Raw genomic sequence first — 16,662 nt, forward strand, 5'->3', positions numbered from 1 at the left:
TCATCAAAGCCCATGGGATTATCCGCTAATCGGGACCAAGCTTTGAAGTTTATTAGGTCCAAACTAATGGCGAAGCTATTGAGAATGTCACTGCCTAAGTAAAATGCGTCAGTGACGTCTCGCACGACCCAACAATTATGGACTATGCTCTTGTTGCCAATGGAGATTTTGAGCATACACCTGCTTGGCAGGAGATGTTTGGAATTAGGTGCTTCCAGGTCCATTTCCCATTTGTCTATCAGTTTGAATGTGGGAAAGGCTGGATCTTTTGGGAGTTGGCGGAACATGGCTTCGCTGATGAAGCTCTTACCGTTGTTCACACACACTCGAGCGAGAACAGAGTCCTTCCCATCATTTAACTGAACAGGGATGAACAACTGCTCTCCAATTTGCTGAATATCAGCCAGGCTCTGAGCTGATTTCACATCTTTCTGGACTATAGGAGTGGGAGTTTCTGATTGTGGATCAGTAAAGAATTTGAGTGTTTCCTTCCAGTGTGGAATACCACCTTAAACTGGAAGGAAGGTTGATTTTCAGAAATAGAGCGGACCCCCCCAGTCTGTTGTCCTACTGCTATTACTGTCACGTCTGGAGTTTGGTTGTTCTGGAAGTGAAATTCTACTTGGTCAGATTTGTGTTCAACCATGTGGCAGGTGCCGTTTAAACTAACATGGTTGATACTCTGTTTTAATTTTATTGGTCGGCTAGTCTGGGTCCAGAGGACCTTGTTTACACAATCTATTAGGGGTGACAACCTTCTCAGGAGGTCATTCCCTGGTAAACAAGGGGTGCCCTCTGGAGTCACTACTATGACCGGGTGTTTCACCTTGTGTCGCCCAATTTTAATGTCCAAATCTGCAGTCCCCTCAACGGGAATTTCCTTCCCGTCAAAGTTCTGCAGTTGTCCAGGAAGAGAGGTGAGAGGAATTCGGTAATTCTCCCCCCTTTCTGCATTTAGTTCCTCAAAGGCCCTTTTGGACAGAAGGGTAGCTTGGGATCCAGTGTCCACCAGTGCCAAAATTGTACCCTGCCCTGTACTTGTACCGGGGCATAGTATCTTCCCTCCTTCTCCTCAAGGGGGCACAGATAATGCACATTTTTGGACAACTGGTGGGCTAACTTTCTGGTTTTGGACATTGCTAGCGAAGAGATTTGGGCAGAATTCTGTGGAGAGCCTTGGGAATCTGAAAGAAAAAGTTGGCAACTGGAGATCAGAGCCATTGTGGGTTCCCCTGGTTCCGGTTCTGGGCCGCCCCGCCCTTTTTGGAGGCAGTCATCAGGATGGGTTTGACCCTTGGGATTTTGGTATTGTCGGTTCTGGGATGAGATGATGGGCGGCGGTAGCTCAGTCTCCACATCTCCCCAGTCTGGATTGGAATCCCTTGGGACCCATTTTTTCTTGGGAGGAGTTCCCCCATTTCTGAAGGAGAAGATCCTTTTCCCAGGGTCTTCTGAGGATCCCTCTCCCTCAAACTGGAAGACCTGTACCTCCTCCACAAAGTGGGTCTGTTTGTGTCCTTTGTTTCTCCTACCCCCCCTCTGCTCCTTGGGAGGCAGGCTTTCAGGGGCAGGAGATTTTGTTTCCGGTTCCTGGTTTTCCAGGGGCTGTTTACAAGTTGGAAAGGAAGCTTCCTCCAAGGCTTTACACCCCCCTTCCCCTTGTGCCTCCTCCCTGGGAACCGGTGGGTTATCGGGGTGCTGCCCCCGTCATTGTTCTGGAGCACCGCACCCGGTCCAGAGATTGGGGCATTCTGCGGTGGCATGCTCATCTGAGGGTTCTGTTGAGCCCTCAGTATGTGACCCAGATCTCGTGCCATATTTTGGACCTGGCGCTCAAGTTGTGAAACCGCTCAGGCTGATATGGGGCTCTATTTTCTCCCCTGGGCTGATCCCGGGAAGGGTAGCTATCCCTTCTCTGGTAGTACCCCTGGTTGGGAAGATTTTGGTACCCCTCCACCCTTGACCTCCCCTCTCCCGGATTAGGTTGTCTGGGCTCAGGGAATTGGGGAAAGAAGGATGGATGATTTTGGGGCTGGAAATTGGGCGGATACCTGTGGAAAAAGTTCTGCCCAGGATTTGGAGAATTTCTGCCCTCCCGGGGGAAGTTAGGAGGGAAGTTCCCCGGGTCAGGTGCTTGGCTGGATCGCCCTCCTTGGGCTGGAGGAGTCCACACATAACCCAGGATTGGTCGGTTTCCCTTGTAGCGGGGACTTACATAGTCAGGGGAATGGGGGACCCCATTTGTGGGACTACCTCCTCGACTCCCTGTCTGTGACTGGCCCGAGGGCCTTCTGGGCTGTGAATTATTTGGTGCAGGCAGGTTTTTAGGCCCCCCCATCTCCAAATCTAAAACGGGGGCAATCTTTACCTCTGCCACCTTGGCAGCAGCAGGGGCGCTGTTGGTTTTGGGGTTTTTCGGCGCGTTATTTTTATTTTCGATAGGCTTCTGCACCTCATAGATCTGGGTAGCCTGTTCAATGACCCAGTCTAAAGATCTTTTCTCATGAAAATCTCTCACGAGCTGGGTCATTATGTATTTGGGTAAGGCATGGAAAAACGTATTGATAAATTCTCTGCTATCCGTGCGCACCCTTCTGGTGGTCTGCGCAAAAGCACGTTTTAATTCTTGCACAAACTCTTGTGGGGCCTGATCCTCCCCACATTGCAAATTGTAGGCTGCCTTGCGAGCCTCTTGAGGATTTCTGTGCACAGAAAAATGTTTCAAGATGGCCGCCCTGTATGTGGACCACCGTGAATGGTTTTGGTCCTCCAGCCCCGCAAAGAAACTGGAGTATTCTGCTGAGAAGGTCCACTTTACATATTGAATACAGCTTTGGCTGTCCTTCAAATGGAAAGTCTCCATCATTTGCTCATAGAGCTCCAAGTGTTCCCAAGCAGAATACTTGGCGTTCTTATGATAAGGCGTGATGACACTCCTTATTGCCTTTATTTGTTTCAATGGGTCCTTAAGCAAGGCCCTTTTTGCCTTATTGGCCTTTTTGGTTTGGGTAACCCTGGTCCATTCATCCTCCGACTCAGAAGTGCTGCTCCCAGAGGTGCCCGGCTGATCTTCCAGGTTTTCCCGGATTCTGCGAGCCTGGGAATGGATGGCAGAATGTGGGGACCTGGTCTCCTGTGTCCTGTGACACTCAGAGAAGTCTTGAGATCCCTCCTTGCTACCAGGATTTGCTGGGTATCCCCCCCACTGACCTAACTGGGCAGAGGTTTTCAGAATGCCCTTAATGGGCCTACTCTCCTGGGGTTCCCCACTAAATTGCACTGTGCTTGGGTGCCCATACCCGGATACCCGCCCATCCATTCCTGGGAGGTACTGGCCTATGAGCCCCATACTTCTAGCTGGATAGTAATCTGCCATCCCTGGGCTCATGTGCGTGAGGGGACATGGGGGTGGCAGAGTCTAGGGACTGGGAGAGATGAAGGCCTCTGGTACTAGGGCTCCTGAGGTTATGCTCAGGAGTTTCTCTTTCCCAGCGAACCTCATCTCTATCCGCCCCTGCTTCCTGTTGCAATGCAAGAGCCTGCGCTTTCAGTTCCTCAGTTAAGGCCTTACTAGACTCTATCAGTCTCTCCTGCATCGCTACCTGTTGCTGGAGCCTATCATTGTGCTGACAGAGAGCCTCATTTTCTCTCTGTGCCTCCTGATTGGTCCTGGAGTACTGGGCCAGTCTCTGCTGCAGGAGGGTTACCTCCTGAGCTGTGTCCCTATTGGCCTGCTCCTTTCTTGCCAGAGCATCCTCCACCCTCCTGGTGTGCTCTAACAAGTTCTGGTGTTCTTTTTGGAGGTCACCCAGTCCCTGGATGGCCAGGTGATTTTCTTCCATTTTCCTTTTTAAGTGGCAGACTTCCTGGCCTAAGGTATCCCTTTCCTGACTAAGAGCCTGCATCTGTGCCGCCAGGTCGTCCCTTTGCCTTTGGAAGGCACCAGCTTTCTGGCGCTCCTGATCAAACTCTGCCTGGGTATCCAGGTCTTTCAGAATCAATTTATTGCTTTCCTCTTTCTCTCTGTCTAATCGAATTTGCAGGGTGGCTACCTGCTCTGTGCATGCCCTGTTGAAGTCCAGTTGTTGCTCCAGCTGTTTCTGGCTCTGCAGAAGGGAGTCCAAACCTTCTTGGTACTCCTTCTGCAAGGCCAGAAATCTGGTATCCTGGTCAGCCTTCTCCTGTTGCAGTCTATCCATGTCCTCTTTTATTTTAATGATATACTGCCTACTATCATTTTCTGACTCCTGGCTCCTCTGCAGCCTCTGCTCAGAAGAGACCAGGTCAGATTGGGCCATTTCTAACGCCAGCTGTTGCCTACTTGCCAGATCTTGGCCTTCAGCACATTTGTCCTGCATGGCTCCCATATACAGATACAAATATGCCGCTATCCTAACCATCTTGTCGTGTTCATCTTTAACTTTAGGAGCCATGTATAATTCACTCAGGGCCACATGTAATGGACCCTGATCTCTCCATATATCTGACCCTGTTTCAGTGACCTGTTGCGCGATTGCCTGCAGCCAGACCGTTTGGTCCTGATGAGTCCACTCACCTCTCACAAATAGCTTATGTAAGAAGTGCTCTCTGGCTATTTTCATATCTACCAAGGTCGTCATTCTGGAATTTGAGTTCCTTCCTGACTTACAGAAGTTTGTATTTTATTTTGCAAAACAGACCGTTTCCTTAGAGCGTTCCTTTGAGGGGTGCTTTCACGTTGTGTAAAACAGCGTGGTGATCTAACCGGATATGTGTATCTGGTCAGTTGGCACACTGATTTAATCTGCACAAATGGTAAATCTAACCCAGAATATCCCGGCTCCAAGCCCCCACTTTTGTAAGCGATATTCAATCAACACTACAGCCAAGTCAATGCCTAGTCTGGGATGCTGAGGAAAACCCTTATTAATGTATTTTTACGTCTAGTTCAGTACTCTGGATGACCACCCTTGTATAACATCCCCTTCTTAGAATCCCCCTGACCCCACTGAGTCAAGAAGTAGGTTTGTTTTGCAAATTAAAAGGTTTATTTGGGAATTTAAACAATATATATATATCACACTTTATAATAAATTAATATCTGATAGTACACTTAGACATATGATGTTGATCAACAATGGGTAATCTGGCACTAGCACACTTCTTTACAATCAATGAGGAGTTTGTATAGGATGGATAAAGTAGCAAAAATACTTTTATGATTTCAAGGGAAAAGCAATGAGGAATAAAACGCAGTACAGAAATACTTGATATGATTTTAGCAAAAGATAAGATAATCACTTTTTCTCTGGCAAATCACCCCACTCCCCTATGCAATGTAAGAAATGGAAGGAGATGGAAAGAGGAGCACACAGTTCTCAGGAATGTAATCAAATACAATACGAAATTCAATTCCCACCCCAGCAAGCTTAGAGAAAACAGGTATGAGTTTTAAAACACAGGCCCAAGTGCTTTGAATGTGGTGGCAGTGAAGTGAGAAATATGCTGAAAATGCTTTTAATTCCCTTTAGGAGGTTCAGGGTGAGTGAGAGATACTTGGGATGAGCTCAGGCTCACTTTAGCAATGATTCAGGGATGGTTATTAAGAGACAAACACATTTTTAGCACAGGAAAGCAAAAAGCTGCTATCTTTTTACAGGTAAAGAAATCAGGCCAAATCGCAAATCGCGGCAAAATTCGCGAGTGCGTGAATCGCGATTACGGCAACAGTATAAAGAGTAGTCAGTTATAGGTTCGTTGGAAAGCTTAGATTCTAAGCTTTCAGATGAAAGTTAAATTTCGTTCCTAGCCCAAACGGTTCCAGAGATACGGACGATTAAATAAAGGTAGATTTTCGGATTTAAAGTAAAACTCAAAATGACAGGTGACAGCTTGCAGCTTCAGAATTGACAGGTGACAGTTGTGCAGCTTTACAAATGACAGATGACACGATTTCTAGGAGGCTGTTCTACTTAGGTTAAAATAGTTTGGATTAGATTATTTTAACTAAGAGATTGGTTCTGCACAGTTCTGCTAGGTACTCACAATATAAATTTGAACTAGGCCTCGTCACGGATCTGGTCAACACGTCCGGCTGCGGTTCTGTCTGCTCGGCGGGTCAATCAGTCATCGTTTCTGCTCACAGCGATCTGGGTCAGCTCTGCTCTGCTGGTCTAGCCTCTCTGGATTCAGCGGCCTCTGGTTCTGGATACTGCTCTGCTTTCCGGTCCGGATCAAGTGGATTCTGGATGTAACACTGCTTTCTGGGCACTGGCAAGAGTTCTTGGCAAAAGAACTCAGGCAGCTCGCCCGGCTGTGGAATAGTTTGCAAATGATTTTGAGGCCTGCTGACAAATACTTTTGCTTGCAGTGGGCCTTCTTGGTTCAAAGTTCTGTAGTCTCTGTTTAGCTTGGAAGTCTAAGTGTTGGATCTCTGGATGTGAAGTCGTCGGCCAGCATGCTCCGCAGCAAATGGAATTGAATGTCTCTACCTGTCCCAGCAGTCTCTTTTTATGTGTTTTGAAAATGGGTGTGTGCCTGGGCCTAGCTAAGCCTGCCCCTCTCTACTTGTCATTGGCCCAATTCTCCCCTCTCCCATGATTGGGGGAAGGAAATGGATTGTCATCATGATGAGGTCTGTTTATGTGTCAGAGGATCCTCACCTGGTCAGTTTGCCCACAAATCTATATTTGATTCAAATACATCTTTCCCAGATATACAATTTGTTGAAATTACATGTGCACATTATATATTCCTTATGGTCCATGCTTGTCCGCCTCTGATCTTCCTGGGGGCTTGCAACCAAAAATGACAACATTTTGCGCTTTTTAACTGGTTTTGCAATATCGGACATTTACCCAAAATTACACACATGTGCGCAAGGAGTATGGACATTAATTGATGAAGTGTCAGATTTGTAACATGCAGACATTTGGAGTGAGACCCTATTTTCCGCTAGCAACCCCCCAGAATACACCACAGGGTCCTAACGCCTCTCAAAATGTTCACATAAAAATCACAAAAATAATGATATTACTTATATAATTCTGACAAGTCCGCACTATGAGTTATCTATCTTTTTAAAATTATGCCCTGGTCAAAAAGGGGTGTGGCTTCCCACAACACAGGGTGGAATAACTGGTTTATCCACTTCCCCCAAGTTCAGCTGCTAGCAGAGACACTGCCCCTCCCAGTTTCCCCTAAGAGGAAGCCACTTTACGATGCCCCCAATATAACATTTGCCTGAGTCAAGGGAGTTGCATTGTTCTGTTCCTTCCAGTTCCTAGGTGCTCCACCCCTAATCTAATCAGAGAGGTGACAACTCCTTTTGGCAAGGGGCAGCAGGATGCAGCTAGGCCTGGGAAGAGTGGCTGAACAGGTTTCTCCTGTCGGGGGTAGTTGTCGGGCAGAATCCAGTTTCACTAAACCAGGTTTCAGCTAAATGTCACTTTTTGTTCCCAGTTTTCTACATTCAAATCAAACTGACAATTTGTACCTATACATTAAATAATTACTTCCTTCAAGTCATTTCAGAATATGGTATACATTCTTCCACCTCTTAGCAAGTCTTTCCTTGGTCTGGTTTTGTTTCATTTGTGCAGTTTTACACAAAAGTCTGGTGGTTTTAAAACGCCGGCTTTCTGATAGTGGTGAGTACTGGTAATGCAACCATTTTTGGGATTAAGAAAATGAATTCCCCACAGTTCTGGGTTGCTTTTGGCAATCAGCATTGCCATTCCCAATGGTTTCAGGCTACTGTGTGTGTAGCCCAATGGTGGTTAGGCAGTGCCCTCCTGTGCTCACAACATAGGCAAAAATGGGTGGCAGCCTATTCTTCATGTTTTCCCTGTGCACTCTCTGGGGGTTCTGGCCATCATGATGTTTTCCATGCCAGTACTGCACAGTTTTATTGTAGGGCTTGGATGCATGGGTGAAAACATCCCACAAGCACTGTAAGGAGATACTTACCAGGCTTACTTTCAATTGACTACATGGGTCTTTAAATCCAACATGGAAGCAACCACACAGCCTAATTCTCAAGAACCAAGCCATGCGGTCTAGTGTTCTGGGTGTGTCAGGTCTGGAACTACTTTCCCTGGTACTACTTTACCTGGGCTATATAAACCACACCCTGACTGCAGAACACGCTTTGCAGCATGACGCTCACCGTGTCCAGCTCCTGGTCTTCAGCATCTTCTTGTAGTCCTGCAAGAACAACCTGAGAATACACCATCCAGCACTCAGCATCTCATCCATCTGTGGTTGCAATCTGTGGAACCGAGAGAGGAAGAAACATCACTCACCTGTGAGTACTAGCTTTAAGACATCCGGCAAACCGCTACCACAGCTGCTGCTCGAACATCGCAAACTGCAATAATGAGAAAAGGAAAAAACAGTATTAGAGCACATCCTGCAAAGGAAAAGGAGACATATTCAGGTTTGCTTTCAATGTACAACAACCGCACAGTGCTTTATTTACCTTAACGGATTCCAGGGGCCAGTTTTTCATCGCGCTCTCATCCACTCCCAGCACCACAGCGGCCTGTAAGGAGAAGAAGAAGAAGAAAACACAGGTTAGCTTTAAAAGACAATAAAGGTGCCGCGCTTCGCGCTTTCTGTTACCTAAAAACTTGCCTCTCCATCCGGCACGCCAGCAGCAAAACCTTCGCACCTGAAAAGAAGGTGATAAAGACATTAACGGAATCCCACCACAAACAGAACAAAGACTTAGAATTAACAAACCTACCTGCCTATCAGCAGATTCGGGGTCACAGCAGGCCTGGGCCCAAGGAAGGCGCACTGCATCAGTGAAGCAACTCGGGCAGCTCACCAACAAACGTCACACGCCCCTGCACAAGAAACGCAGGACGGATAGCTCACCCTACAAATAACTAAGGTGAGAAAGAACCAGTGGGAAGGGGACCGTTTAGAGGGAGGTGGGAGATTCACCCATTAGAGACAGTTATCACAAATCCTCGCGTGTGTAATTGCAGATACATTATTTAGCACTGGGCAACAACGCATCCAGGGTTCCAGATCTCGGAGCCTTCCAGACGCCCCGGGGATATCAGGTGAGCGTAACAGATTCCTTCCCCTTATGTGTGTGCGGTCTAGTGTGTTATCCATGACCTCATTGAAGTCCCTGCCTGTTACCCAGATATCAGCAGTATTCGCAGCAAGGATGGGTGGGGAGTATACTGCCATAATCTCAAGAGTTTGGGGAAGATATGTACAGATAAACGCTACATTATGGAACCAGTGTCATGAGTCACCTTCGATATTGTTAGTGGTATCTTCTTATGGACGAGGATCAGCACCCCTCTAGCCCCCATTGAGAAGCCTGCGTGTACCGCAGTGCGGTAATTGGATCTTTTGAAGAGCCTGCATACCGTTCCAGCTAGGTGTGTTTCCGCTAGGAGTACTATATCTGGTGTATGCCTATTTATGTATTGCGTCACCAGGCATCTCTTAATGCCAGACCCTAGTCCGTTAACATTCCATGTCATAAGTGTCAGGCGCTTGTTGGTTGTCATAGTTGGCAGCGCCATTGGATATCTGGACTTTGTGGTTCATTCATGTGTCCTGCGGGAGATATCTGTTTTGCGGGTGCCAATATGTGTGTTATTGCTGTCTTACTTCTACTTGGTGAGATCACAGTACCTTTGTATGTAAACCAATGAATAGAAAACTCATACCCAACTCCCTCCTCCCTATACTCCACCCCCAACTGAAACATCTGTCGCCCCATTATAAACTTAAGAACTACTAAAACTCAACACTCATACATTAACTCTCATCAAGTCAGTTTCCCGGCTGTGGTATGGTCGTTGTTCCTTGGCCGCCTATCTCACTCACAGCCGACATTACCTTTACACTTCCACGGCAGGGGACGGCTCGGATTGGGCCGCCAGCTGTTGTACACATCTGTGATCCATTGTTCCAGTGTGTTTCAGGAGTTACGTTACATACACACATCCAGAAAGTAGTAATAGCATTCATGCCTGCAATTCCCATTTAAACATTTTCTTCCTGTTGCATTCCGTCTAGTTGCTGTTGCGGTCCGATGCGTGGTATTCTTTCGGGGTATGGTCTATCACGTCCGGCCTCGTGTCTCCCCCATGCACTCCAATCTCTGTCTATATGTGTCTCTGCCCAGTTCTACACATTTTTGGGATCCGTAAAATGTACTGTTGTGCCATTATGGAATATTTTGAGCTGTGCAGGGAAGATTAGCCCATATTTGCCTTTCATTGACTGCAGATGCCTCTTGAGAGGGTAAAAGGACTGGCGTACCTTTTGTACCTCTCGGGTAAAGTCAGAGAAGAATGCAATTTTGGAGCGGTTGTACGTAATGGACCCTTTCGTCCTCGCCATTTGTAGCATGGCGTCCCTTTCCCTGTAATTTAGGAGTTTCGCGATGACTGTGCGTGGTGGTGCTCCGGGTATAGATCTTCCAGTTGGTACGCCGTGTGCTCATTCAATTGAAAAGAATTTTGAAAAAGATTTCATTTCAAATAGGTCTGCGAGCCATTGTTCGAGGAATAACTCCATGCTTGCCCCTTCAGTTTGTTCGGACAGGCCAAGAATGCATATATTGTTGCGTCTTGCTCTCCCTTTCAGGATTTTATTGCGTTCCAGCACTCCAGACGTTTGCCGGTTGACACCCCGCAGGCTGTCCTCAGTCTCTGAAATGCGGGCTTCCCCCCGTACGGGAGGTAAGCTTTTGCAGATCGTGACTCAGGAGAGATACTTCAGCGCCTATACTGTCCATTTTTTTCTCCATTGATGACCTGGAACTGGCTCTGGCACCCATCACATCCCTGAGGGAGATGTTGTCTTCGCTGTTCTCCGGTTCCACTGACGCAGGCCGCTCCGGTGAGTGGGCTTGCGGTGCCGTCGTGTATTGTTCCATTCTACTCTGTATGGAGGATTTCTTGGGTTTGTCCTTCCCCATGTTCAGGTTTTATATGCTTTATGGTAGGGGATGTGTTTTGTTTCGTGCGAGGGCCGAGCCGCATACAGTGGTGGTGCCTGGCTGTCGTACAGCAGTTCGGAGTGTAATCCGCGGGATCGTGGGTCAATGCACTATGACAGGAGGTGTCGGGCCGGAGCTGTATTAGAGTAATTATTCACTCTGTCTTCGCTGCTGGTCTCCGCGGGAGCTGTAGAACACTGGTGGTTCCAGTGTTTGGATCTTTATCCTTCCCTGCGTGTGCAGAGCCCACGTGCGGATGCAGGTTCCTTCGTTGCTCCCCTAATTAGTGCCTTTGTTTGTCTCCTTTATGAGTCAGACTTATTGTGCTTTCTCCAGGATATGGTAATGTGGGTTTGTTTTAGTCCAGTGGCACATTGTCATTATACTGGTAGTATTCTGCAGGTATGCCACTTCAGTTTCGTGGGCAGGCGTAGTCAACGTGGGCCAACACAGATGTTGATAGTGTTACCGTGTATCTGGACCTCAGTGGCCTCAACCGCCCTCAGGAGTCTATGTGATTCTGCGTGCCACGTGTCCCCGTTTCGTGTCTTTGCACACTTCCCTTTCACCCCCAATTACCTCCCAACAAGCACAAACGAAGGGGCTTGTGGGACCAAATCTCTGATGGGAACCGGTCCCGCAGCAGAGAGAGCAAGGCTTTCGCAGTGTGTTTCCCACAGGTCCCATAGGTTATCTCCTCTTGGCCCCTACAGGATCGCTTCTACCCCACCAGTCTGACCCCCCTGTTTCCACCAGCAGAGCTCCTGGCAGGAAAGCAGGGATGGTATTCAGGCCATAAACCACATTGTATGGCCTATAACTTATTGGGAGACACTTCTGAGTACTTGCACTTTGACTGCAGGGCACCTATAGCTTCCTCTACTCCGCTGGTCGTGTTGCAGCTGTGCTCCTAAAAGGAACCCACCAGGCGAGAATCATGCCCATCGTGCAAGCGTGTGCGCACATCATTTTCGGGATGCACAGTGGAGCTGCCACCATCTCACGAACGGCAGCACACCATATCACCCCATGGGCAGACGCCGGGGCGAGCCAGGGCAAGATAGCTTGATGTTTCGGTCCGTCGCCTGCAGTCGGCGCCAGCCACTTCCAGGCTCCTATCAGTGCCTCCCCCCGGGCCCTGCCGGGAAGATCGCAGGGAGGTACTGCGGTTTCGGATCAGTGATGGTTTGTAACTTAGTCGCTTCTCTAGCTGTATCCCCGAGGCCGCAGCCTACCCCCCATAGTGTGGCATTTCTCGGCCGCTCTGCACACCCCCAGGGTGTTGCTGCGGCTCTCCGATGACTTTAGAGGCCGCTCCGCTCGTCCTGCAGTTGGGCAGCACAGGGTACTGCCCTCTCCCACGGTCAGAGTGGCACCGAGGCCCCAGCTGCAGCAGGACTCCCCTTGCCACACCGGGGGACTCGGGTCAGCACCGCAGGCGATCCCCGTCGGAAGCACGGGCTGGGGCCGGATATCCGCGCGAGGGTCCTGTGCCCTCTCCTCCGTCAATGCCCCGCAGTGCAGTACAGTACAGCCTCGCAGCGCGGCTGAGGTAAGTGCGGCAGCCCACGTCTCTCTGGCTGCTTTCCGCCAATGGGAGAGCGCGGCAAGAGGGAAGCACAGTTCTGCCGCAATGAAGTCACCAGGCCTTCTTTCACTTTGTGGTCGCAGTAGCCATTTTGGTTTTGGCTCGGCACCAGGCACACACACTCTCCACAGCTGATATCTTCGCTTCCACATTCTGGTTCAGCTGTCAGCGGTTGTCGGCTGTATTCTCTACTGGATCGTGGTCTCGTTACATCCGTTGGATCGATGTTGCCAGGATATTTTACAGGATAAGGCTGGAGGCCCCGGATGTAACGCTCACCTGATTCCCGTAGAGGCGCCGGTCTTGACTGGGCGTATACCGTATCTTCAAAGGTGATGTGTAACACACGGCTGGCTCTTTGGGCTGGACCTCTGTGCACTGTATGTCTGACTCGAAGGGTAAGATGTCTGCAGATAGAAAATATGGGATTAAGGAACTGGGTTATTGAATGTCTCTCTCTTCTTCCCTTTCTCTTCTCCTGTAGAACCCCAAAGGTTAACGCTCTCACCTTAGGTAAGTGAACGCCGTGCTCTCCATCTGCCTCGGGGCAGGGTGCTGTAACCAGTTTCTTCACTGGATAAGGGGAGCAGGCCTCTTGACTTCAGAGGACTGCTGTCTGTCGTTTACTGCACGAACGGTAAGTTTCGAGTAATTCTAATGTCTTTAAAGTCTTTAGTAATGATGTTTCTTGTTTTGCAGGGTTCCGGCGATGGCGGATGACGGGCTGAAGTGAGTGAAGATGGAGCCCGTGTGATGAATAGAAGCGCCTGGAAGCACGTAAGTAAGCGCTTGTTGCCTGCTTCACGATGCGCTCTAACTGTCTTTTTATTTTGCAGGTACAAGTTCGGAGCGGCTGCAGGGTGCCGGAATACCCACTGGGTTAGATGTGGAAAGGAGTAATGGCACGTGAGTATTAAAGTTCCCCAATGTATTTAAACGCACCTTGTTTTGTCTTTCAGATGCGGGATGCAGCGCCGAAGGCCTCCGGAGCGTGCGAAGAGTTGGTAAGCTTTTGTCTTTCAGATGCCGGAATGCAGTGTGAAGACCTCCGGAGCGCACGAAGAGTAGGTAAGCCTTTGTCTTTCAGATGCCGGAATGCAGCGCGAGGCGTTGGTGACAGCCGATGGACCAGGTAAGTGAAGAGCTGTCACTGAAGACCGTAATGCTAACCTGTTCTTTCTTGTCTTTATAGGTGTTGCTGAAGACTGGATTCAGGATGGTAAGCCTTTTTCCTTAGGCCCAGGATCAGATGCAGAAGACACGATGAGCGTTCTGCTGCAGAGGATGCAGAATAACGCAAAGCAAGATTCATCCATCGGGTGTGGTTTAAATAGCCTCCTGTAATGCTTCGGTGTCTCCTTCCACAGCCACGCCTAGGTTAGAAAAGAGTTCCTGCTTTCCAGAAGAGTTCCAGTGTTCTGAATCTAGGGAGTGGCTCCTGCCCCACCCAACAGGAAAAGTAGTTCCAAACAGAAGAGGATCAGAGGCTCAACTGGCAGGCAAGTAAGCAGCATGGTCTGCTGCAGGTAAGTCCACCCAAGCATTATGAGCCCGGCGCTTCCAGCGCTGGGACTGGGCATATTTATGAGCCTGGTGCCACTGGCGCCAGGACTGGGTCCAAAAGGTCCCAATTGGGACTGGTTGGCACTCGGAACCTGGGTTATGGATCTGCTTCCAAGGGAGTTGGGAAAACCCTGACCTTTTGGAAGCAGAGATCATGACAGTACCCCCCCCCCCTCAAGGCCCCTCCCAAACCGGGCTTCTCCGGGGGCTTTGGCTTGTCAGGAAATGTTCGGTGAAATCTTTTGATTAGGCGAGGAGCGTGGACATATTCAGCAGGTTCCCAGGATCTCTCTTGGGGGCCGTAGCCTTTCCAGTCAATTAGGTAAAATAGTTTAGATTTGGAGATCTTGGAGTCCAGAATGCTTTTGACTTCAAACTCGAGTTCTCCATCAACTAGGATAGGTTTTGGAGATTTAGTTAGTCGGGTTTGAGGTTGCACGGGTTTTAATAGAGAGACGTGGAAGACCGGATGTATCTTCATGTGCGGGGGCAAGTCCAACTTGACCGCTACTGGGTTTACTATGGTAGTGATGGAATAAAGACCAAGGTATCTTGGGTTGAATGTGCGTGGCCCTTTTAGAGGTAGATATTTGGTGGATAACCAGACTTGATCCCCTACTTGATATTGAGGGGCTTCCTTCCGATGTTGATCTGCTCCTTTCTTGTATTGTTCTTTAGCCCTTTGAAGGTGAGAAACAGCTTCCTTAAAGGCTTGGGTGATTGTAGAATGCAGGTAGTCTACTGCTGGGGTTTCAAGATCTTGGAGGGGATCCAACTCCGAGGTTCGAGGGTGACTGCCGTACAAAAGAAAAAACGGGGTTTTCCCAGTTCCCGAATGGACAGAGTTATTGTAGGCATATTCGGCTATCCAAAGGATGTCTTTCCAAGTTTTTTCAGTTTGTTGCAGCATGCAGCGTAAATACTGTTCTAGAGTTTGATTGGTCCTCTCGGACTACCTCGATCCGAAATTAGAACCGAAGGAAAACCGTGCAGTCGGACGATGTTTTCGAGAAATTCTCGGGCCAGAGTTGCTGCTGTTGGCAAGCCTTTGAGCGGAATGAAATGCGCCATCTTGGAGAATAAGTCCACGATTACTAGAATCGTATTGTATCCGGAGCATGGAGGTAGATCGGTGATGAAGTCCATAGAAAGCGTATGCCAAGGGCGAGGTGGGATGTCAATAGGGCGTAAGAGGCCTGCTGGTCTTTCCTTTTGACTCTTGTTTTGGGCGCATACTCCACAGGACATTATAAAGTCTCTGATATCTTTTTTCCAAGACGGCCACCAGAAGTAGCGCTTGATCTTTTCTGAGGTCTTGGCCATACCGGGATGTCCTTCCATTAAAGAATCGTGATAACAAGAGATTACTTTTTTCTGTAAATCTGTGCTGGGTAGGTATAATCGTTCTTGGAAATACAATAAGTTGTCCTTTACTGCAAAGTCCTTTCCCTGCAGATGCCAATTCTGTATGTCTGCTGGAGTTACAAGTTGCCTGGCTTTATCCTTAACTTCCTCTATGGATTCTGTGGCGATTACACCCAGAATTCTTTGTTCGGGAATGATTGGTACAGGTTTAGGGTTGATCAAGTGTTCTTCCACTCCCATCCGAGAAAGGGCATCAGCTTTACCGTTCTTTGTACCAGGTCGATAGGTAATTATGAAGTCAAACTCGGCAAAGAATAATGCCCAACGGAGTTGTCTAGAGGATTGGGCTTTTGCGGTTTTCAAATATTGCAGGTTTCGGTGATCCGTAATCACAGTAACGGTGTGTCGGGCCCCCAGCAGATAATGCCGCCAAGCCTTAAAGGCAGACTTGATAGCCAGAAGTTCCTTGTCAGTAATCGTGTAATTGATTTCAGGAGGCGAGAATTTGCGGGACCCAAATGCCACGGGATGCAACTGATTGGTTACCGGGTCCTTTTGTGATAGGACTGCCCCCATGGCAAGGCTTGAAGCATCAGTTTCCACGATGTAGGGGAGTTCGGGGCGAGGGTGTTTTAAGATTGGTGCAGAGATAAATTTAGTCTTCAAATCCTGGAAAGCTTGTTCCGCCTCGGTAGACCATTCAAAACGTTTGTTTTTCTTTAACAAGGCAGTGATGGGCTGGACTATTCGAGAGAATTCGGGGATAAACCTGCGGTAAAAGTTAGCGAAGCCTAACATGCTTTGCACACCTTTTACGGAGGATGGTGATGGCCATTTGAGAACTGCATCGACCTTCTTTGAATCCATACGCACTCCGCCAGGTGATAATATGAATCCCAAGAATTCAACTTCAGTCACGTTGAAAACACATTTTTCCAATTTAGCGAAAAGTTTGTGTTGACGCAATCTTTCGAGGACCATTTTCACGTGTTTCCGATGTTCAGATTCCGATGAAGAATAAACGAGGATGTCTTCAATGTAAACAACAACACACACATCTATGAGCTCTCTGAGGACATCGTTCATAAAATATTGAAAGGCGGCCAGGGCATTGCAAAGTCCGAAGGGCATGACCTGATATTCAAATAGCCCATACTTGGTGCGGAAGGCCGTCTTCCATTCATCGCCCTCT

This window comes from Ambystoma mexicanum, chromosome 2p, assembly GCF_040938575.1.
Source record: "Ambystoma mexicanum isolate Mex_15411 chromosome 2p, UKY_AmexF1_1, whole genome shotgun sequence".
NCBI classification, from domain to species: domain Eukaryota; kingdom Metazoa; phylum Chordata; class Amphibia; order Caudata; family Ambystomatidae; genus Ambystoma; species Ambystoma mexicanum.